This window comes from Lygodium microphyllum, chromosome 13 (assembly GCF_053477565.2).
Source record: "Lygodium microphyllum isolate KBCC chromosome 13, Lygodium_microphyllum_v1.1.10, whole genome shotgun sequence".
In the NCBI taxonomy this organism is placed as follows: Eukaryota; Viridiplantae; Streptophyta; class Polypodiopsida; order Schizaeales; family Lygodiaceae; genus Lygodium; species Lygodium microphyllum.
The window spans coordinates 59,576,827-59,599,685 of record NC_141147.1 but is presented as its reverse complement, the minus strand read 5'-3'; the positions used below and the strand labels follow the sequence as shown (position 1 = coordinate 59,599,685).

Sequence of the window (22,859 nt, the reverse complement as noted above, 5' to 3'; positions counted from 1 at the left end):
GGACAGGACAGAACAGAGACGCTGGATTAGATGGTAAAGGGAAAGAGCTGAAATCATTAAGGGGGGGGCTTAAGGGGCACGGAATCTTCGGATGGCGTCGTCGTTGATCCGCAATTCATAGGAAGTGCCTCGCAAGGAATCGAAAAAACAGCAACAGAGCTGAAGTATCTACCACTTAGACACTTGGCGTACGACAGCTTGCAGCTCAATTCCATGAGATTCAGCTTGATCTTCGTATAATGGAAGCAACTCCAGGACAGAGTGCTGGAGTTTTGGGGGCCATGTCATTCCATCTTTAGAGAGTTGCTTTTGCCTTCAAGAGGCTCTCTTAGTGCAAGCATTATGATCAGAACAGGGTATTCATGTCCTTGGCTACACAATCCGGAAACGTCTCCGTCGCAGGGTGGTTTTTGAAAACTAGGAATAGTAGGGGTTGCAGGTCTAACAGCAAGGCAAACATGGTTTAGCAGAGGAGATTAGCGGGAAGAAACAGAAAGAGGAGGCGATTGTGAAGCGACTTCCTGCAATTCAGTGGAGTGTACTAGAGAGGAAGGGAACGCAGGCCTTCGACATAATTAAGAGGCCGATTGGTATCCTTACAGTGCTTGATACCCTGAGCAGGGAGCCGAGTGAGGGAACTTATTATATCATGTATGCAAGAAGCGGCTTGAGCGACAGGAATTGGCTCTCAACTGGCGTATGTCTTCAGACTTCGATGGCGTATGCCATCGGTTCTCAATGAGTATACTGGTCCATTGACTAGGAGCTAAGAACGGACCCTCAAGATCAAAAGCTCAAGCACTGCTTGCTTTGGTTTTGCGTTGGAGCATTTAGTGGAGTGGCGATTGGGATTGTTCAAAGGCAAAGTCCTTTTCGACTACTTGCATCGACTGGAACAAGCTGTGCTATAGCTACATGTTGTTTTTGTGGTGCACAGGAATTGGTGCGTGAACTCAGAGCTGCTGATCCTGATGTTTGGATGATTGAAGTGCTTCTGGCGACTGCCGACAGAGATGATGCACAAACTCAGTTTATCATCAACCACCAAGTGCTACCATGCTTGCTTAACCTTCTTACACAAAACCATAAGAAGAGCATCAAGAAAGAAGCATGCTGGACCATATCAAACATAACTACAGGGAACAAGGAGCAAATTCAGGCTGTAATTGATGCGAATATAATACCTCCTTTAATATCAGTATTGGCAAATGCTGAGTTTGAGATCAAGAAAGAGGCTGCATGGGCTATATCAAATGCAACATCTGGTGGAACGCATGATCAAATCAAGTACCTTGTGAGTCAAGGTTGCATCAAACCTTTGTGTGATCTTCAGAATTGTGCAGACCCTCGTATCATAACTGTATGTTTGGAGAGACTTGAGAACATTCTTAGAGTTGGTGAAGTAGAGAAAGATCTGGGTAATACAAGTGGCATTAATCAACTATAAAGTGCTTCTTCATCTCTGAGAGGAGCCCGTATACAAAAATAGGTGTGTCTACCTATGGTGCAGGGTCAGCTTAAGCTGGCTTTAATCATTAACCTCTCAGTTTTTGCCATTATCCTGGTTACAGCATTGGGTACAGGAATCAGATTTTACTTCTAGGATCTTACTTGCATGTCAATCTGGACTACGGAACTTCAGCCTTCATTAATCCTCCTAGCTCTTATAATGGTTATGGATATGGTTCTAGATGCATTCTTTGCAAAGTTCTCTTCACAAACAGGAAACTGAATATGTTCAGATTTTTCTGAACATGAGCTTCATGTAACTCATTTTGACAAGAAATATAGTGAAATTTGACTTCCAATATTTGAGATCTTCTTGTTAGTCTTTATTTCTTGCTGTACCTTGAACCCCGTGTTCTGCAGCCCTTGCACGATCTCTTTGACATTTCTGGTGAACCTGACGTGAAAGTGCTGCGTCATCAGCAAGATGGGAGACTCGCAAGAATAGATGACAGATGATAATGTCATGAAGAACCTGTTTCAGTCATTTACCATGTATATGCAGCAGCAAGTGCATGCAAAACGAGACAGTGATGCTATGGATGCCTTGAAAGCTGTCCAACAGGAGATGAAGCAGTTTAATGGCCAGCAAGTGTCAACTTACCTGCATTTGTATGAAGAAAAGATGAAGTTTTTTGGAGTTTCTCAAGATGTTTGGAGCCGCTACTTCTTGCGGATCGTGGTGCGCGCTCTTGAAGGTCGAATTGCAGAAATTCAAGAGGCACATGCAGGTTGGGCTGAATTTAAAAAGGCATTAAAAGATGAATATTTCCTGGAGGATACAGGTCTTATGAATCGCAGGAATTTTTTAGCATGGGTTTCTATGCCTAATAAGGGACTTTCTGTTACCGCTCTTCTGCGAGAGTTTGAAAGCCGTTATGATCAGTTGGATGGGACTGAACAGCAAGCTTTGGAGATGCAGAAAGTGGAGTTATTTTTGCAAGCTGCAGATGCTGATTTACAGGAAAAGCTGGATGATCTTTTGGAAGATCAAGCTACTGATTCAGGTTTAAAGACTGAGTGGAGACATGTCATTGATGCTGTGAATGCTCTTGTCAAGAAGCAGCGCAGGAGAGTCAGATTGCATCGAAATACAGGATTAGTTCCTGAAAAATCCTTGGAGACTTCTTCTTCTATCCCTGCTACTTCTTTGCCTAAGCCTACTCCTCCTGTTGTGAATCCACCAGTACCTGCTGCTCCAGTGCCCTTATCTGTAGATGATGTTATTAAAGGCTTGGCGGATTTGACGATTGAAGCAGTCAAAGCTGAAGTTGGTAAGTTAAAGGAGCAACTTATGACAGTACCTGCTGTAGCACCTGCTCCAGTGACTGCATTTCCAGCTGGTCAAAGGAAAGGGCGACGATGTATTTGGTGTGATAGTACAGAGCACCAACACTGCAGAGATTGTGATGCTTTTCAGGAAGCACGTAAGAAGAATGTAGTGTTCTGGGGATAAGATGGGAAGATATGGCTAACAGAGACTGGCGCTCCTCTTGATACGAACTTTGGTAAGGGAGGTATGAAGAAGCTTGTTGATGATATGGCTGCACGATCAGCTTATGTGAGTGTTAGAGGAGATGCTTCAGCTTTTGGAGTCCAGCTTGAGCAGAAATCTGATGGAGACTCTGCTTTATGGTCTTCTGCCTTGGAGATAGCGAGAAGAGGGAAAGTTCAAACTTCTACTATGACTTGTGTGGGCTCTAGCATCCGAGGAGAAACAGGATGGGATTCTCCTGTTGACAGGTATTCTATTTTTGCTTATATGGCTAAAATGCAGGGTTTAGATGCCATGGTTGAAGAAAAGAGAAGAAGAGATGAGGAGGGTCCTAGCTCCTCCAAAAAGACTAGAGGGGGTGACTTTGTTTCACCACCTGTTACAGCTCCACCTATGTCAAATTCTCCAACTCAAACAGAGACCCCTATTCTTATTCCTCGCAGCCATTTTTCACGAAGTCATTGGGCTAGAGCAACCACTGAGACAGTGGTAAGGATTGGAGAGAAACAAATTCCCTTGATTGCTTTAGTTGATCATGGTTCTGAAATTAATCTTATTGCTCGAGGTGTTTATGAGAGTGGCAAGTGGCCTATGGATGCAGAGCATGGCTGGCGCATGAGAGCCGCCAATAATACTTCTGGTGATATGTATGCTGCTTGTCCGAGTATTAGAATTTCTATTGGTAATGTTGAAGAGGATTATCATTGCTTTGTTCAGGATTCATGCTCTTATCCGATTATTCTTGGACAGCCTTTCATTACAGAAGCAAGAATGGAAACAAAAGTGATGGATGACGGATCAGCTTATGCGCGGATACGCAGTAAAGATGGTATGCGAGCTGTTCAGTTTATGACTGTTGGGGTAAATCATCCGAGAAACAGGGACTCCTTGCGTGAGGCACCACTACCTGCGAAGGAGTTGGATTTTCATTAGGTACCGCTGTCTTGCGAGACGCCAGTGGTACGGAGCGGAGAAAAGAAGAGATCTCGCCTCTTGGCAGCCAGTCTTTCTCCAATAACTTTGTTGGGTTTACTTCAGATAGTTCGGTAAGTTATCAGAAAATTTCAGATTTTCCTAGAGCTGCCAGGCAGTACATTGGTCGTAAGGAGAAAGAGTTGAAGAATGCAGGTATTTTGCAAGCAGAAGAGCATGTGGATGGATTGTATGAAGGGATGTCCTATGCAGATACATTGTTTGAGATGAGAGCAATGCTGAAAACTGATGTATGCAAGGGTTCAAAGATCATACCTGTGCAAACCTTGGATATGTTTCAGGAAATTTCTGGTTTTATGCTGCAAACAGAGTTAGAGGCTGAGAAAACTCAGCAAACTGAATTTATGGCTGATCTTGATCAGCTAATAGAATTGCAGAGGGCTGAATTCATTCAGCCAACAGAGTTGAATGCAGAAAAATTTCTGCATACAGAGTTTCAGGATGCATCTATGCAGTCCATAGAGCCGAAGGCTGAATTCATTCAGCCAACAGAGTTGAATGCAGAAAAATTTCTGCATACAGAGTTTCAGACTACACCCATGCAGTCTATAGAGCTAAAGGCTGAAATTTTTCAGCCAACAGAGTTGAATGCAGAAAAATTTCTGCATACAGAGTTTCAGACTGCACCCATGCAGTCCATAGAGCTAAAGGCTGAAATTTTTCAGCCAACAGAGTTGAAAGATGCTGAAAATTTGCAGAAATTGCAGCAAAGGAAAGAGTGCTTGAATGATGCCAAGGTTGACACAAAATATAAAACAGTTGATAAGAAGGTTAAGCCGGTTGCAGGCCCGCTTCCTTCTGATAGTGATGAGCAGATTGAAAAAGCTATGAAGCAGCCTATGTTGAGGGATCCTGCAAATATTGGACATAAGTTTACAGCTGAAACTCTTGCAGAATTGAAGATTGGAAATGATGATTTTTTGCTTCCAGTGGAAAAAGAATGTTTTAGAGAGATGCTTGGACGTCATGGTAAGGCATTTGCTTTCTTTCCACATGAAATTGACTGCATTAGTCCCGAATTGGTTGCACCTATGGTCATCTTCACTGTTCCTCATGTACCATGGAATATACGCCCTATACCTGTGCCTAAAGCACACTTGCCAAAGCTGATAGAGTTGCTGAATGAGAAGATTAAAATGGGGATTTTGGAACCCTCTTCTGCACCTTATTCTAACAGGTGGTTTACTGTACCAAAGAAGAATGGTACTTTGAGATTTATTCAGGATATGCAGCCCGTGAACAAAGTGACAATCAGGAATGTGGGAACAGGTCCAGTTGTGGATGAATTTACTGAGGCTTTTGCAGGACGAGCCATCTATTCTCTAGGTGACTTGTATTCAGGTTATGATCAGTTTCAGCTTGCCTTGGAAAGCAGGGATATTACTACTATGCGGACACCTATTGGTCTTGTGAGGATGTGTACCTTGCCTCAAGGTGCTACAAACTCAGTTGCTCATATGATGAATGCTATGCATAGAGTTCTTCGAGACTATATTCCGCAGTTTACCATGCCTTTTCTAGATGATGTGCCTATTAAGGGTTGTGCAGAAGAAGAAAAGAATGAAAGTCTTGATTTGCGTGGATGTAGACAGTTTGTGGCTGATCACTTGATTGCTTGTGAGCAAATTTTGACACGATTAGAGGAGGTAAATTTGACACTTTCAGGGCTGAAATCTGTCTTTGCTGTTAATGAAGTCATCATAGTTGGGCATATGGTTGGATATTATGGCAGAAAGCCTTCTCCTGCAAAGGTGGATGCCATAAACAGGATTGCAGAGTATTGCTCGACGACTTCAGAGGTGCGAAGATTTGTGGGAGCTTGTGTATTTTACATGATTTGGATTCCTCATTTTGCTCATATTGCAGATGTTCTCTATCAGCTGCTTCGAAAGGGGCAGAAATTTCATTGGGATGAGAAGCATTCAAAAGCCATGCGTAAGCTCAAGAAGCTGTTGCAATCAGCTCCTACTCTACACAAGGCGGATTATCAGTGTGGACGGCCTATCATGTTGACAGTTGATACTAGCCCTATTGGCATAGGTTGGGCTGTGGGACAGGATGATGCTGATGGAAATAGGTATGCAATCCACTTTGGAGCTAAAGTTCTTAATGAGCGACAAAGGAGATACCCACAGATCAAAAGAGAGTTGTGGGGAGTAGTCACTGCACTGAAGTGTGACAAAGGATATTTTATTGGAGCTTCAGTTGTTGTGGAAACAGATTGTTTGCCTTTGCTTGGCATGATTACTAGTTGCTCGACTCCAGATATAGCGATGCTTCGGTGGATTGCCTATATCAAATCATTGAATCCAGAATTTCGACACATAGCAGGGAAAGATAACCCAGTTGCAGACATGCTTTCTAGAGCGAGATATGAGGATGAGGAGTCAATGCTTGCAGAAGATGATGAGACAGAGTTTGCTGCTTCTGTCCTTATTCATGATTGTCATGTATCCACTGTTGAAGCCTTTAATGAAGAACTTTATGTTGATGAATGGCTGCAAATTGGACAATATCTAAGTTCATTGACTCGAAGAGCTGATTGGACAGATGATGAATTCAAGAAAATCAGAAGGAAAGCTTATGGGTATTTCTTGAAGGATGGTTTTCTTTGGAAGCATCCAAGAAAGAGAGGAGGTTTGCCCTTGAGAGTAGTTTGTGATGTAACGATGCAAATACAGATTATGCGAGAGTTTCATGAGAGCTCATGGGCTGGACATAGAGGTGTGTGGGCTACCTATGAGAAAATCAAAGAAAGATACTGGTGGAAAGGGATGTATAAAGATGTTTCTCACTTTGTGGAGACTTGTAGGGACTGCCAGCTTTACTCTTTAGTGCGACATCGTGATGAGCTGCATCCGACTTATCCACTATGTATGCATTACAAGTGGGTGGTAGACTTGGTTACTTTGCCAGTGGGACTTTGGCAGATGAGATATCTTGTCTTGGCTAGGGAGGATCTTACAAACTATGTTGAAGGTAGACCGTTGAGGATGAAGACCACCACTAGAGTATGTAAATTCTTGTTGGAAGAAATATTTTGCAGGTATGGATGTATAGGCAAGATTACAGCTGATCGTGGAGAGCTAGATGCTGATGAAGCTAGAGAATTCTTGTCACGGCTTGGGATTAAATTGGCTCTTACTACTGCCTATAATCCAGAGGGAAATGGCAAAAGTGAAAGAGGACATCCGCCGATAGTTAAAGCATTGGCAAAAGCTTGTAGAGGACGGATTGGAGATTGGCCGAGATTACTACCTTTTGCATTGTGGCCTGATCGCTCTACACATAGTGTGACTACTGGATACATGCCTGCGGAGTTGATGTATGGGCAAAAACTTGTCATGCCTACTGAAATTTGTGCTCTCACTTGGAGTGTTCTTCCGTGGCATGAGAATTTATCAAGGGAAGAGCTGTTAGCCCTTCGGATTCGTCAACTAGAGAGAAGGACAGAAGATGTGCAGCTAGCCATTGACCGTTTGAAGGCAGCCCGTCTCAAAAATAAGGACAGGTTTGATTTAAGGCATCGCTTGAGGCCTAGAGCCATAAAAGAAGAAGATTGGGTTCTAGTCTACGATAGTAGTCTAGAAAATCAGCATAGTAGCATGAGAAAAATGGTTCAAAGATGGTTTGGACCGTATGAAGTGAAAAAGGTTTTTGACAATGGTACCTATGAGCTGGCTGAATTAGATGGAACATTATTGAGGGTGCCTATTGCTGGAAAACGAGTCAAGATTTTCAAGAGAAGAGAAGATGAAGAATATGCACTTGAAGCATTGACAGAAGAAGAGCAGGTAGATGAAAGACAAGCAGAAGAGACAGAAAACATAGATGATGAAGCCGATGGAGAAACAGGTTTACTAGCATCAGAAGATGGACTTGACCTGTTTGTGGACTTGAATGATCCTGGATAGTTGGCACATCCGGAGGATGCGCAGGTTTAGAGGGGGTGGATGTCGTGTTGCTGCGCATCTGAGCCGTGAACACCTCCATTTTTGTTGTGCATTTGTGTTAATTTCTGCGTGTGATTTATTGTTTGTGTGATGCATTTTAGTAATCCGCAGCCAATGTATATATTTCCTGCACTTTGGATCCAAGAAATCATTAGGAATGGACTCCTAAATCTTCAGCTCTTGTAAACAGGGCTATTTTTATTGTGTGCGTGAGGCAAGAGCTGAGGCAAAGGTCATGGTGATGCATCTCTATTATTGTTCTAGGAGGCTATGTTCCTGGTACTGCCCTCTGCACAGTTCCAAGCAAGTCTAAGCTATGAGAATTCTCTGGACTGAGATATGTGGAATAATGGGAAGATATGTATTCCCATCACCCTAATCTTTATTAACACCTAAAGACGTGTGAAGCACATGTTCTCTAAGGGATCCAAAAGGCAAGAAGTTCTAAGGAAAGAAAAAGCTAAGAAAAGAGGGAGAGGTATATTTTTGAAAAAGGTAAAGTGGCGGGCTGCGCCTGAATTGGAATGGGGAAGGCCCTTCCTTTTCGCTTTCTGAGCAGAGAAGGGGGGGGGGAGAGGACAGGACAGAACAGAGACGCTGGATTAGATGGTAAAGGGAAAGAGCTGAAATCGTTAAGGGGGGGCTTAAGGGGCACGGAATCTTCGGATGGCATCGTCGTTGATCCGCAATTCATAGGAAGTGCCTCGCAAGGAATCGAAAAAACAGCAACAGAGCTGAAGTATCTACCACTTAGACACTTGGCGTACGACAGCTTGCAGCTCAATTCCATGAGATTCAGCTTGATCTTCGTATAATGGAAGCAACTCCAGGACAGAGTGCTGGAGTTTTGGGGGCCATGTCATTCCATCTTTAGAGAGTTGCTTTTGCCTTCAAGAGGCTCTCTTAGTGCAAGCATTATGATCAGAACAGGGTATTCATGTCCTTGGCTACACAATCCGGAAACGTCTCCGTCGCAGGCTGGTTTTTGAAAACTAGGAATAGTAGGGGTTGCAGGTCTAACAGCAAGGCAAACATGGTTTAGCAGAGGAGATTAGCGGGAAGAAACAGAAAGAGGAGGCGATTGTGAAGCGACTTCTTGCAATTCAGTGGAGTGTACTAGAGAGGAAGGGAACGCAGACCTTCGACATAATTAAGAGGCCGATTGGTATCCTTACAGTGCTTGATACCTTGAGCAGGGAGCCGAGTGAGGGAACTTATTATATCATGTATGCAAGAAGCGGCTTGAGCGACAGGAATTGGCTCTCAACTGGCGTATGTCTTCAGACTTCGATGGCGTATGCCATCGGTTCTCAACGAGTATACTGGTCCATTGACTAGGAGCTAAGAACGGACCCTCAAGATCAAAAGCTCAAGCACTGCTTGCTTTGGTTTTGCGTTGGAGCATTTAGTGGAGTGGCGATTGGGATTGTTCAAAGGCAAAGTCCTTTTCGACTACTTGCATCGACTGGAACAAGCTGTGCTATAGCTACATGTTGTTTTTGTGGTGCACAGGAATTGGTGCGTGAACTCAGAGCTGCTGATCCTGATGTTTGGATGATTGAAGTGCTTCTGGCGACTGCCGACAGAGATGATGCACAAACTCAGTTTATCATCAACCACCAAGTGCTACCATGCTTGCTTAACCTTCTTACACAAAACCATAAGAAGAGCATCAAGAAAGAAGCATGCTGGACCATATCAAACATAACTACAGGGAACAAGGAGCAAATTCAGGCTGTAATTGATGCGAATATAATACCTCCTTTAATATCAGTATTGGCAAATGCTGAGTTTGAGATCAAGAAAGAGGCTGCATGGGCTATATCAAATGCAACATCTGGTGGAACGCATGATCAAATCAAGTACCTTGTGAGTCAAGGCTGCATCAAACCTTTGTGTGATCTTCAGAATTGTGCAGACCCTCGTATCATAACTGTATGTTTGGAGAGACTTGAGAACATTCTTAGAGTTGGTGAAGTAGAGAAAGATCTGGGTAATACAAGTGGCATTAATCAACTATAAAGTGCTTCTTCATCTCTGAGAGGAGCCCGTATACAAAAATAGGTGTGTCTACCTATGGTGCAGGGTCAGCTTAAGCTGGCTTTAATCATCATCCTCTCAGTTTTTGCCATTATCCTGGTTACAGCATTGGGTACAGGAATCAGATTTTACTTCTAGGATCTTACTTGTATGTCAATCTGGACTACGGAACTTCAGCCTTCATTAATCCTCCTAGCTCTTATAATGGTTATGGATATGGTTCTAGATGCATTCTTTGCAAAGTTCTCTTCACAAACAGGAAATTGAATATGTTCAGATTTTTCTGAACATGAGCTTCATGTAACTCATTTTGACAAGAAATATAGTGAACTTTGACTTCCAATATTTGAGATCTTCTTGTTAGTCTTTATTTCTTGCTGTACCTTGAACCCCGTGTTCTGCAGCCCTTGCACGATCTCTTTGACACTGGTAGCTCCACGATCCAAGTGCAAGCTTCAAGAAAGCTCCATCCTCAAGCTCTGCGCTCCAAGCTCCATTACTGCAACCAAGTAAAGAGAAGAGAATAGAAGAGAAGAAGGGAGGAGAAGATGGAGAGCTTATCCTCCCTGGTCCCTCACCCTCACACACTCACTCCCTCACACTCTCATACTCCCTCTCTCAAGCACAAGCTCAAGCAAGCAAGAAGAAGAAGAAGAAGAAGAAGAGAAGAATGAGCTTCTCATTCACTTTTCAACTTTATACACAAAACCCTAAATCCCTTTTGGGAAGTCATTCCCTTATCCCTTTTTTCACATGGCCGATCGCTAGGCCATTTTTCCCATTGTCCTCCTATCTTCCTAGCTTCCTTCCTACTACCCATCTACCTTTACAAATTGCACATGTGAGATCCCAACACTCTTAAAATAAATCATGGTGCACCGTGCACATTTTTTACAAAAGTATTGACTTGCGCTTTTTCTCATGCACTTTTCTCCTTGATTTAGGACTTTTCTGCACTTCTTGTGTTTCCAAATTCTTCTTGGCATGCCTTCCACTTCTGTTTCACTTTTGCCTTGGCCTTGTCTTTTGCTTTAGATTTTTTGACTTTTCCACCTTGTTCGTTTAAGGGTTAACATTACCCCCCTCCTAGATGAGTGCCAGTCCCACGGTACTCATCATCGTAGTTAGCAGGCTTTGGCATGCACCGAAGACGTGGGTGGGAGGGACAATTGTGGTTTGCCATGGAGGAGTTTTGGTGGTCGTGCAGATGAAGGTCGTTGGTTGGGGGCATGCGGTTGGTAATAGGATAGGGAGTTGTACTCATGGGTTGACACACCGATGTTGATGTTTTGGGGATTCTGCGACGGTCGACGATTCCCTATTGGGCTTGCATGATGATAAATGATAATAATTCAGAGTTGAGTATTGATGAAGGGCGAATGACACTTTCGTTGGAGTCTTCAATACCTGCAATTGAAAACCTCTCATATGTGGTCTCTCCCTAGGGGTAGTGCTAGTCTTCTTTATCGTGGACAAGATGTAGTTAGATTAGTTTGGGAGACATGTCTGAGCTCTAAGCAAGATGAGAGTATTTTCCTGCACTTGAGGATCCAAATTGTGTATATATTTCGATGCAAGTACTATATGAGTGCAAGTGCATACTTAGATATTACGTAGTTAGAAGACCACAGGTCAGGTTCCTTGTAACAACATTGGATGAAGCAAAGTTGTCCATGTTGAGGAGAAGGATACATGAAGATGTATGAGACATTATTTGCATTGTGACAGCAGGATGTAGCATAATTGAACACATTGACACCAAACGTTTGGTAGGTGGCAGCTATTATGCTTGCTCGACGAGTATGGTGTACTTTTCCTGGCCATTCGTGCAATGCTTACCATGATTGATTGAAATGGTACTAAGGCAAAGTGAAAAAGGGAATTGTGCAATTGGGTGAGGGTAATAGGTCTAACCATAGGTGAGACAAGCTTCCTAGGTATGTCCTACCCTTGATGTGCCCTGAACAATTGTGGGAGATGTATAGAGGGCTAGGGAACTAGGGATGGAGCTAGCCGACCAAGGTCACTCGGCGTACCTAATTTGAGGACACCTAGGTATCGTGTTGTGTTTGTCAGTGCTTTTTTTTTTTGGAGAATAACCTGAGTACAACCATTGCAATATGTTGAGGCTATCAGCCTTTCAATGGGTTGAAAAATATCAAGATTCGAAGGTTGTGGAAATGGATATTACAACGATGATTGTGCCCTAGCCTTTTTGCTATAGAAACAATTGTTGATATGGGAAGATACACTAGAGATTTTGCAAAATCTCTTTGTAATGTGAGATGTTGGTACAATTGAGGTAACAATTGTCATGAGTGCCAAGTGTAGAGTTTAACCTAGAAGGGGATCTTGCTTTGGGTCATGTGATGTAGGTAATTGGCAAGGATGATTTCTCTTTCAGCAATGAGTCTTCTATCATGGCTCTTTGTGAGATTGGTGGTCTTGTGGTGACTTGGACCCTAAAATCCTTTCGTACAAAGACTTGTGTTGTCTTGCATCCACTTGATGCTTTGTGAGAGTATATGCAAATCACATGCATCAATTATGATGAAAAAATGAAACACAAAAAGATATTACTTCATCTAGATCCTATGGTGTTGACTGCGATGCATCCCATTGGCACTTGTTAAAGACATGCCATGTATTAGTAGTAAGGGAGGTTTGTACAGTCGGGGGGAGCTTGCGCCTTTAACCCCTTAAGGACATCAAAAACTTATGGCAAGATGGCATTTGTCAAGTAGCTTATACAACATAGGGGTTTTCCTATTTGAATGAGGCGGGGTGAGTTCAGGTGGTCCGGTGACTAGGGCTGTGGTGAGGGGCTACCATCAGGCCAAGCAGGGAAGATATCGACCGGGACACTCAAATGGTGTAGTCCTTGGCCGCAGTTATGTTAAGGATGCTTTTAAATAATTCATCAAATTCCCTCTTATTTCTAGTTGCCTTATTCTCTTTCAAGCACTTGGTGCTCGAGTGTCTTGTGAAGGCCTACACGATCGGGGTTGCCATCCCCCGGGCATTCCCTTGAGCCTTTATTTTCCTGGCCTGGAAAGTTTTTGGCCTATGTCTAGGGCAGTGTTTCTTGGACCTCTTTTGGGTGTGTACTTCTTAAGGGTAGGCACATAGCGCTCTGGTGAAGGAACTTGTGCCGTATGCTCCCTTCGATGGCACATAGCTTCCTTGTAGGCCACTGGGTGCTCCATGATGGCTACTGTGAGAAAACCTGCAAAAAGTGAACCAAGGGTCAAGCCTTCAGGCATGATGGAATTTTTCGCATGACCAGGATTAACTAAGAGATCATCAAGCGCATAGTAGTCATTGTAGAAGGATGACCCCCGTGATAATATTCATCCTGCTTCGACCGCGGGGCATATTCCAGCCAGTAGTAGATCTTTTGTCACCCCAAATCACATGAACTGGTTGTGATGAACTAGGATAGGACTCGTCCCCAGAAGGGGATATCAAAAGTGGAGGGAGAGCCTATAGAAAGGGATGATGCCCCGTTTACACCCTCAAAGGTGTTGGTTAGGGCTTCCCATGATGGTCATGAGGATTACCTGCCCTCCTCCATCTAGAGGCGGGAATGGTCACACAACTTTTAGATGTGTGGTAAGAGGAGGACCCTAGGAGCTCAGCTTATCAAACTCAAACTTTTCTCCTTGCACTTGACTATCATTGCTTGTGTGTGTTCTCACTTGGGTATTATTTATTCACAATCACAAAACACATTGCTTATTTATGTACAATTTATGCATCCATGTCGCTTCGTGAGGATAAAAACTAGTTATAGAACTCAGGATTATACTGGAGTGTGGCACATGTATCTAGTACTGGTGGCAGCTTACTCAATAACAATAGATATTTTGCAACATCGAGTAGCATGGTACCTTGTCTGAGCCTACTCGCAACATGTAGCTCCTCCTCAGTGAGAATCTTATCAACTAGAGCATTTTCTTGACTAGTTTCAACCAGTGAGAATCTTATCAACCAGTGAGAATCTTATCAACCAGAGCTAAGTCCATACCCCTAATGGTAGTTAGGACTCAAAAGAAAGTTGGCGCCACATAGGTTGGGACTTTTTGAGATCGCCATTTGGCCAATCTCTCCTCTGAGACTATCTGGGCTCCCAGTTCGGACACTGTATTATAGTTTTCAAATCAACACTTTTTGAATTGACTTCGACCCTTTGATTCTTGCTTTAATTGCTCTATCTCTAAAAGATTTGGTTGTCAGAACACATCATTGAATGTCACAGTCAAGCGTAAGTCGTCAAATTTCTCGTTAAAGATGAGTTGCATGCGCTTATGTAGGAGCTTATCAGAGTGCTCATCAATATATTCTCACTCTTCCCAAGATAGAGAAAATGGCAAGTATTCCTCAAGCTGCGCCTTAGGAAATGCACCTACATCTGCAAGGATGTAGACATGTGCAAATACTTTGAGCTTAGCATCCAACTCAGTTGAGCATTCTGCGACACTTCTATGTTCAATCACTACAAGGATACAGGCATATAGCGACGGCCATTTTTGACGCAAATTAGCGGCATCGCTATTTGCAATGCAAATAGCTATGCAAATAGTGATGTAAATATGCAAATAGCAACATAAATAGTGACAGTACTCAGGCAAAAAAAGCGGGCCGAAACCCAAGTGTGTCATTTTGCGCGAATGAACAAAAAAGAGAGCGAAAGGGAGAGCAAACTCCATCTTGCATTTGAGATGGAGAGGGAGAGAAAGAGAGAAAGGGAGAGAAGGAGAGCTTTTCACCGTCGTTGCCACTGTTTGTGAAGAAAAGGAGGAAGTGTACAGAGGGTGAAGAGGAGCCGCCGTCATGAAGAGGAGCCGCAGAATCCATCCTTGAGCCTTTGCGGTGAGTGCATTGTTCCCTCTTGTTTTGTTTTTATTTTTTCTCATTTTCTTTTGGTTGTTTTTGTTAAAAATCATGTGTATTGAGAGAGAAAGAGAGGAAATGAGAGAGGGAGAGGAAGAGAGAAAAAGAAAAAAGGAACGAGAGAGAGAGGAAAAAAACATTAAACATAATAGAGAAAGAAAGAAAGAGAGAGGGAGAGAGGAGAATGAATGAATAAGAAAAAAAGAGAGGGTAAGATTATGTTTTTTAATTTCTTCTTTTCTTGTTTGTAGTAGTAGTAGTAGTAGTAGTAGTAGTAGTAGTAGTAGTAGTAGTAGTAGTAGTAGTAGTAGTAGTTCTTTAATTTCTTATTTTCTTGTTTATAGTGGTAGTAGTAGTAGTAGTGGTGGTAGTCATCGTAGTGGTAGTGGTAGTGGTAGTGGTTTTATTTTTTTCTTTTTATTGTTATTGTGGTAGTTGTTGTTTAATTTCTTCTTTTCTTGTTTGTTGTTGTTGTGGTAGTCATAGTCGTGGTCGTAGTCGTCATCGTAGTAGTAGTAGTAGTATTTTTGTTTATTGTTGTTGTTGTTGTTTTCTTTTCTTTTCTTTTCTTATTTATTGTTGTTTAGTTTTCTTGTTTGTAGTAGTAGTAGTAGTAGTAGTAGTAGTAGTAGTAGTAGTAGTAGTAGTAGTAGTAGTAGTAGTAGTAGTAGTAGTAGTAGTAGTAGTAGTAGTAGTAGTAGTAGTAGTAGTAGTAGTAGTAGTAGTAGTAGTAGTAGTAGTAGTAGTAGTAGTAGTAGTAGTAGTAGTAGTAGTAGTAGTAGTAGTAGTAGTAGTAGTAGTAGTAGTAGTAGTAGTAGTAGTAGTAGTAGTAGTAGTAGTAGTAGTAGTAGTAGTTGTTGTTGTTGTTGTTGTTGTTGTTGTTGTTGTTGTTGTTGTTGTTGTTGTAGTAGTAGTAGTAGTAGTAGTAGTAGTAGTAGTAGTAGTTGTTGTTGTTTTCTCTTCTTTTTTTGCTTATTGTAGTGGTAGTGGTAGTGGTAGTGGTAATGGTAGTGGTAGAGAGAGATATATTTTTTGTTAAAGGAAATGAGAGAGGGAGAGGAAGAGAAAAAGAAAGAAAAAACGAGAGAGAGGGAATAAACATACAACATAATAAAGAAAGAGAGAAAGAGAGAGAGATGAAGGGAGAGAAGAGAATGAATGGATTTAAAACAAAGAGGGGGTAATATCTTGTTCTTTAACTTCTTCCTTTTTTGTTTGTAGTAGCAGTAGTAGTAGTGGTGGTGGTGGTGGTGGTGGTGGTGGTGGTGGTGGTGGTGGTGAAGTCTGGTGCAATACCACGAGATGGGAAATACTCTGACATACATTAATTTGTCGGTGGGTGGAGACTTTACATACGTTAATTTTGTTGAGCTACAAGAGAAGAAATCCCTTATCAAACAATTTAAGAAAGAAAAAAAGAATGATAAAGAAAACAAATTGTTTGTCGTAACATAGAACAAATGGTAAATGATGAAGGTTGTGATATTCAAGATCGCGAGGCGTATCTTAATCAACATGTCCCATATCCTTGCTCTCAATATAAGCTGGAAATTAGATAAAAACATTGATTGTCTATAGAACGGGTACGATGCTTGGGTGAGTTTCAATCACTGATCATTGATCAGGCAATCTCAAATTTTAAGCAAACGATAAGAAAAGTATATATCAATCATGCATTGTATTTGCAAGATAATTGAATATCATATACAAAAATATTGGGTGTGGCTAGCAAATTTTCTATCCAGGGTGGTGACATTTCGTCCCAAGGAGGAGTGCACCCTTTGCGGCCAGTTAGAAGAGTTCTTGGGCATGCGATGGATGGAGTGCCTGAGCCAATCCACCACTTGGAAGGTACTACCCAATCTATACTGTCAATACCAGAGGAGAGAGGTAGCCTTCCAGACTTTCTTACAATCTTGGAGCTTAAGACAGAGGCAATGATTGATGCATTGATATCCATCGATATCGAGACATTTGATTTGCTTTGAGAGGAAGCATCCATACCATTATATGATGAGTGCTGAGTATCCCACCTAAAGACACAACTTGCACTCCTAAGTATGCAAGCAAAATACGAGTGGAGCAATGTGAGTGTGATCAAGGTGGAGCAATACGGGTGGTGGTGGTGGTAAGGTTTGGTGCAATACTATGAGACGGGAAACACTCCGACATACATTAATTTGGTGGTGGTGGTAAGGTCTGGTGCAATACCATGAGACGGGAAACACTCCGACATACATTAATTTGTGGGTGGATGGAAACTTTACATACGTTAAATTTGTTGAGCTACAAGAGAAGAAATCCCTTCTCAAACAATTTAAGAAAAAAAAAAGAATGATAACAAAAACAAATTGTTTGTTGTAACATAGACCAAATGGAAAATGATGAAGGTTGTGATGTTCAAGATCGCGAGGCATATCTTAATCAACATGCCCCATATCCTTGCTCTCAAAATAAGATGGAAATTAGATGAAAAGGTCGATTATCTATAGAATACGTACAACACTTTGGTGCGTTTCAATCAGAGATCATTGATCAGGAAATCTCAGATTTTAAGCAAATAATAAGAAAAGTGTATATCAATCATGCATTGTATTTGCAAGCCAATTGAATATCATATACAAAAACATTGGGTGTGGCTGGTAAATTTTCTATCCAGGGAGCTGACGTTTCATTCCAAGGAGGAGTACACCCTTTGGGGCCAGTTAGAAGAGTTTGTGGGCGTGCGATGGATGGAGTTCTTGAGCCAATCCACCACTTGGAAGGTACTACCCAATCTATACCATCAATACCACAGGAGAGAGGCAACCTTCCAGACTTTCCTACAATCTTGGAGCCTAAGATGGAGGCAATGATTGAGGCATTAATGTCCATCGATGTTGAGACATCTAATTCACTTAGAGAGAAAGCATCCATACCATTATATGATGGGTGCCGAGTATCTCACCTGAAGACACAACTTGCACTCCTAAGTATGTAAGCAAAATACGGGTGAAGCAATGTGAGTGTGATTGAGTTGTTCAGGTACCTTGTATATACGCTTCGTTGATCTCTTTTCGGCACTATCACCAAAAATAATTGTGAATTTTCAAGGTGTTTTATGATTTTCTTTCAGGTTATTGAAGCATCATATATTACCACTTGCAAATACCATGCCTGAGTCTCGCGATGATACACGACATGTTTTACGAAAGCTTGGCATGGACTACAATAGTATCCATGCATGTATCAATGATTGCATACTGTTTCAAGGAGAATACGAGACTATGGAGACATGTCCAAAGTGTGGTGCTCACAGGTATCGACAGGACTTGCGAGAAAACCCATCCCTCAAAGAGTTCTTAGACATTTTCCGCTTATTCCCCGCATAAATCACATGTTTTGTATGTCCGGCATGGCGAGCTTGACAACGTGGCATGCGCAGGATAGATCCACAGATGGAGTTCAACAAATATTAGCGGATTCACGTGCATGTAGCCACATTGACTCTACCATTCCAGGCTTTGCCCAAGAGCCAAGGAATCTTTGACTCGGCCTTACTATGGATGGTGTGAACCCGTTTGGCATGTGCTCAGCTTCTTATAGTGTGTGGCCTATAGTCCTTGTTAACTACAATATCCCTTCATGGCTTTCTACGAAGAAAGGGCATCTCATCCTTAGCTTGCTCATTCCCGCTGCTACAAAGTCAAAAATATGGATGTGTATCTTTGTCCATTAATCGATGAGCTTAAGATTTTGTGGGAGGAGAGAGTCACCATGGAAGATATGAGCAACAATGGTCAACGGTCCGCCAATATTTGAGCCATTCTCATGTAGAGCATGCATGAATTTTCGGGATTCGGAGAGTAATCACGTAAGTAGGCTTCTGTTTTTGTTGGTAATATCTATCATAGCTCATTCAAGTTTGTATTCACTGGATAGATGTGTTGGCACAGGTTTGGTTACCTTAGGTTATCATGCATGTCCATTGTGTGGGCCACAGTTAGAATCTCGAAGGTCACAAACCATGAAGAAGATGGTATATCAAGGACACACCGCTTTCTTGCTAGAGGGTCATGAACTCAGGGAAGGTTTTCTTGGGCAACCTCCAGCACATATGAATGCCCAAAGCTGGTACAAGTTGAAAATGGTCCACATGGAGTCACATCCAAACGAAATGCGACAGTTCTCAATTTTCTACAAGTTTCCGTATTGGACCGACTTACAGATCAACCACTTGTTGGATCCCATGCATATTTTCAAGAACGTGGGTAGCTTACTATGGGACCACATCATAGGAAAGAGAGACATTGTAAGGGTATGAATGGATTTGAAGGAGATAGGTAAGATGGAGGCGCTTTGGCGGCAGTCGAGTATTGATGGTCACTTGTAGCTACCTTGCACTCCTTGGGTTTTGTCCACTAAAGAAGAGCGCATTGTGAAGCGAATAATCAAGTCTATCTCTACTTCGACGGGTCTGATACATTCTCTCAGGTCTGCGTTTTCTACAGACAACCAACTATCAGGGCTAAAATCCCATGATTGGCATAAGATATGTCAAATTTGTACTACGAATGCGTATTTTGCTAATTGGAGTGTAGTCGTTCATAATGCTTCCTCGTTTTGTGGCAGTTTTTACTACAATCGCGATCGTAGGATGCCTTACTCCAGAAATACACGGGGCGATTTATAGGTTGCCAACTTTAGTGCAATGGATTTCACAAAAGGTGGTTAAGATGTCCTCTATTCAATCCGCAAGGCGGGGAGCAATGGAGACGGTCTGTCTCTTTGAGAAATACCTGCTTACTAGCATGCTCACGATACAAATCCACCTTCTTGTGCATCTTATAGATGAAGTGGAGATTGCTGGATCTGTCCATACGCCACAGATGTTCTTCTTGGAACGCTTCATGAAAACTCTGAAAGGCTTTGTGTGACAATGAGCTCGGGCAGAAGGTAGCATGGCTGAAGGTTGATTGGTGTCTCAGGTATTTGTGCATATTTCACAATGGTTACCAATGGTGGATTCAAACAATAGTATGCGATGGTCGCTAAAGGACGATGATAGACTGGCCGGAGATGTGGTGATTGGAAATGGAGTAGAAAAAAGAATGGATGCTGCAATGAAGGAGAAAGTGAATCGATTTTGTATATTGCACCATGCCTCCATGGAGACATGGCTTGATAGGTACGAGCAAGCTAGGAAAGATCGGGAAGAAGCGCGATCTGAATTTTGACGTAGTACGTGCCATCGACCGATTCGATATCATGAGGGCATGGAGGAGATGCTGTAGTTTATGTGAAGGCAATGGTTGCATGGAGCTTTGACCACAGTGTCTCGCGAAGGGGCGGAGGTCTCAACCGAGGAGTGAAAATTCTCGAGGGGATGTAGTCCAAAGGTAATGACATGTTTACAATTTATCGTATCTATATTTTATATGTGATAACTAATTAAGTGTTTCGATGTACAATACAAAATATATAGTGCGGCATGGTTGCGTGGACAGCATTTCTACGTGGAGCGTATTGACAAAATGCGCTCCACAATAGATTGTGGTATCATGGCAAAGTTTGAGCAAGAGAGCTGACGACGAGCAATGGATTCAAACATGGTTATAGATGAGATGGAGTATTTTGGGAACCTGCAAAGTATTATCACGGTGGATTACCGTAGCTTCTCCATGATCCTATTCAATATGTAGTGGTTCAAAGTGGTACTTGAAGGAACTTGAGCACTAGTTTGACGAGGTCCATCTGGATTTCTTGAAATCGATTCCGAAAAAAGATGGACAGATTTGTGTCACACGTTTGTGTTGCTGGCCCATTGTGAACAGGTACATGAACTCATCAAGGCTGTCCAGTAGGTCACAACTATGTCCCATGAGAACACACATGAGAAAGAGAAAGATAAGGCCCAACCAAGCACATCAATGACTGACCTAGTTTAGGGTCCTAAGTCTTTAGGGGATACACCTTCATTGACCAAGAAAAAGAGGAGAAAACAACAAAAACAATGGCAATTACAAGTGGTTGTGGACACCAATAAGACGGAGACCAAGAGCACAGAAGGGCTTGGGAATAAAGCATTAAGTCCACCCACTAAGGAACCCATTGCCACCTCTCCTAATAGCGATGAAACCTCAGACACATCCGTGTGTTCTGATAAGTCAAAGAAACCATTACCATCAATCGTTGCTTGCAATACTCCATCCACTGACAACAAAACTTACATTGACCAATCAAAAGTGGATACAACACTCTAACAACAGGTTGACAGAACTATACCAGTCACATCCAAGGGAAACCATGGCACAATAGTAGCAAAGCCTGAGGAGATACACGAAAACCTCAAGGATTTAAGAAATCCTAGCATTGACCAATATTGCTCATCTAGGCCTGAGCCCCCAGCTATGCTAAAGCCTAGGAAAACTCCTAGAATGTTATATGAGATAACAACCAAGCAAGCCCTCATTCACTACAAGATACATGCCTTATACCGACGTTCAAAGTGACGAAAATTTTCATAAAGAAAATTGCCCCCATCGTCGCAAAAAACGTCGGTGTTAGCAATGCCATAGAACAATTGGTATCAGCGTCATTATCAACGTCACTATTTGCATCAGTTTCAGCATCGCATTTGCAATGCTCATACCGATGCAGATAGCGACGATGATAATGACACTTTGCGATGAATATTGCAACGCTAATAGCAACCCATGTAGTAAATTTGGGACGCTAATAATGATGTTAACAGGGGAAAAATTTTTGTGTGGTAAGAAACAACTACACATCAGTCCACCATACAATGATACATTTTAATTAAATTTAGTAACTACAAAGAAGAAATATGAGTGACTTACAGGGCCATCGCGCCCATACAATCAGTTGATCAATTCAGTGAGACCGTGTCTCTCTGCATATCGAGTCTCTAGGATGGTGGGATCGCGGTTTGTAATGGAGGGTTGCAAAGAAAATAAAATACAATTGTTAGAAGCATGATTGTCAGTACAAGGGATATTACAAAAAAATAAGCAAGTAGAATAAAAGAAAGACTTACAAAGTCCTCCAGATATGTCCTGTGGCCGCCACTTCCAAGATGATAGACAACTCCTACCTCCAGTCGTGCCCTTGCCGCCTTGCGCTGTTGTCTCCAACGTCTTGGAGAATATATAGCCTCCTCCTTGAGTTGGCACCAGTCGTCCACCTCTAGCCACTCGGGCTTTGAGGCCTCACTCTTAAATGCCTTGCGTGTGTCCGATTGTTTGTGTGACATGTACGCATGCATGCACTCCATCATCCAACCTCTGGAAAACCTATCTGCGGAAGGTACTGGAAACTCCTCATGCAAGGATGCTACTATGTAGTCCTTGCTCCCCTCCGGTATGCTCTTTCCAGCATCCCCCAGAACCACTCCCTCCGTCTAGCCCAAGTTTGGAACGTTGACCTCGCCTACTGTAAACTGAAGCATCATAGTGCACCAAAGTAGATCTAACAAAATGACTTGATGGTGTTTGAGATAGATCATGGTCCACCAGATCTCTGAATCGAGCCATCTAATTTGGAAACATATGCGCAAAGCTCTCCTATAGCTCCTCGTTGCACATCCCTCGACTCATCGTGCTGATCTAAATATCCACAAAGGTCACCTAAATACAATATTAGTAAGTTTGGGAATCTCCCAATTCCCATTCTTTGAATATTGAAAAGGTGGCACCCAGATAGCATACCCATAAGTTTCTCAAAGCCATATGATGTGACCTATCATTGAAAAGTGCTTGAAAAATAGAATCTATTGAGCTATAGAGCACTCAATTTGGAGTTATACTATTTAAGTTATGAAAAATCCAAAGATTTAACCACGTGTCCCAAACTTATGGAAAATTTCTATATTCTCCAATGTGGTGTTCCTACACAAAAAAAATTAATGTTAGCATAATCAATATAAATCATACAAAGCACGGTAATATAAATCTTAAAAAAATGATCTTACTTAAAATACA

The 22,859-nt window shown here is 42.2% G+C and overlaps 2 pseudogenes; both read left to right on the top strand.

Moving 5' to 3' along the window:
- Positions 1 to 699: 699 nt before the first annotated feature.
- Positions 700 to 1,603, top strand: LOC148026676 (importin subunit alpha-1b pseudogene; annotated as a pseudogene).
- Positions 1,604 to 9,237: 7,634 nt separating this feature from the next.
- LOC148026675 (importin subunit alpha-1b pseudogene) lies at positions 9,238 to 10,125 on the top strand (annotated as a pseudogene).
- The last annotated feature ends 12,734 nt before the right edge of the window (positions 10,126 to 22,859 follow it).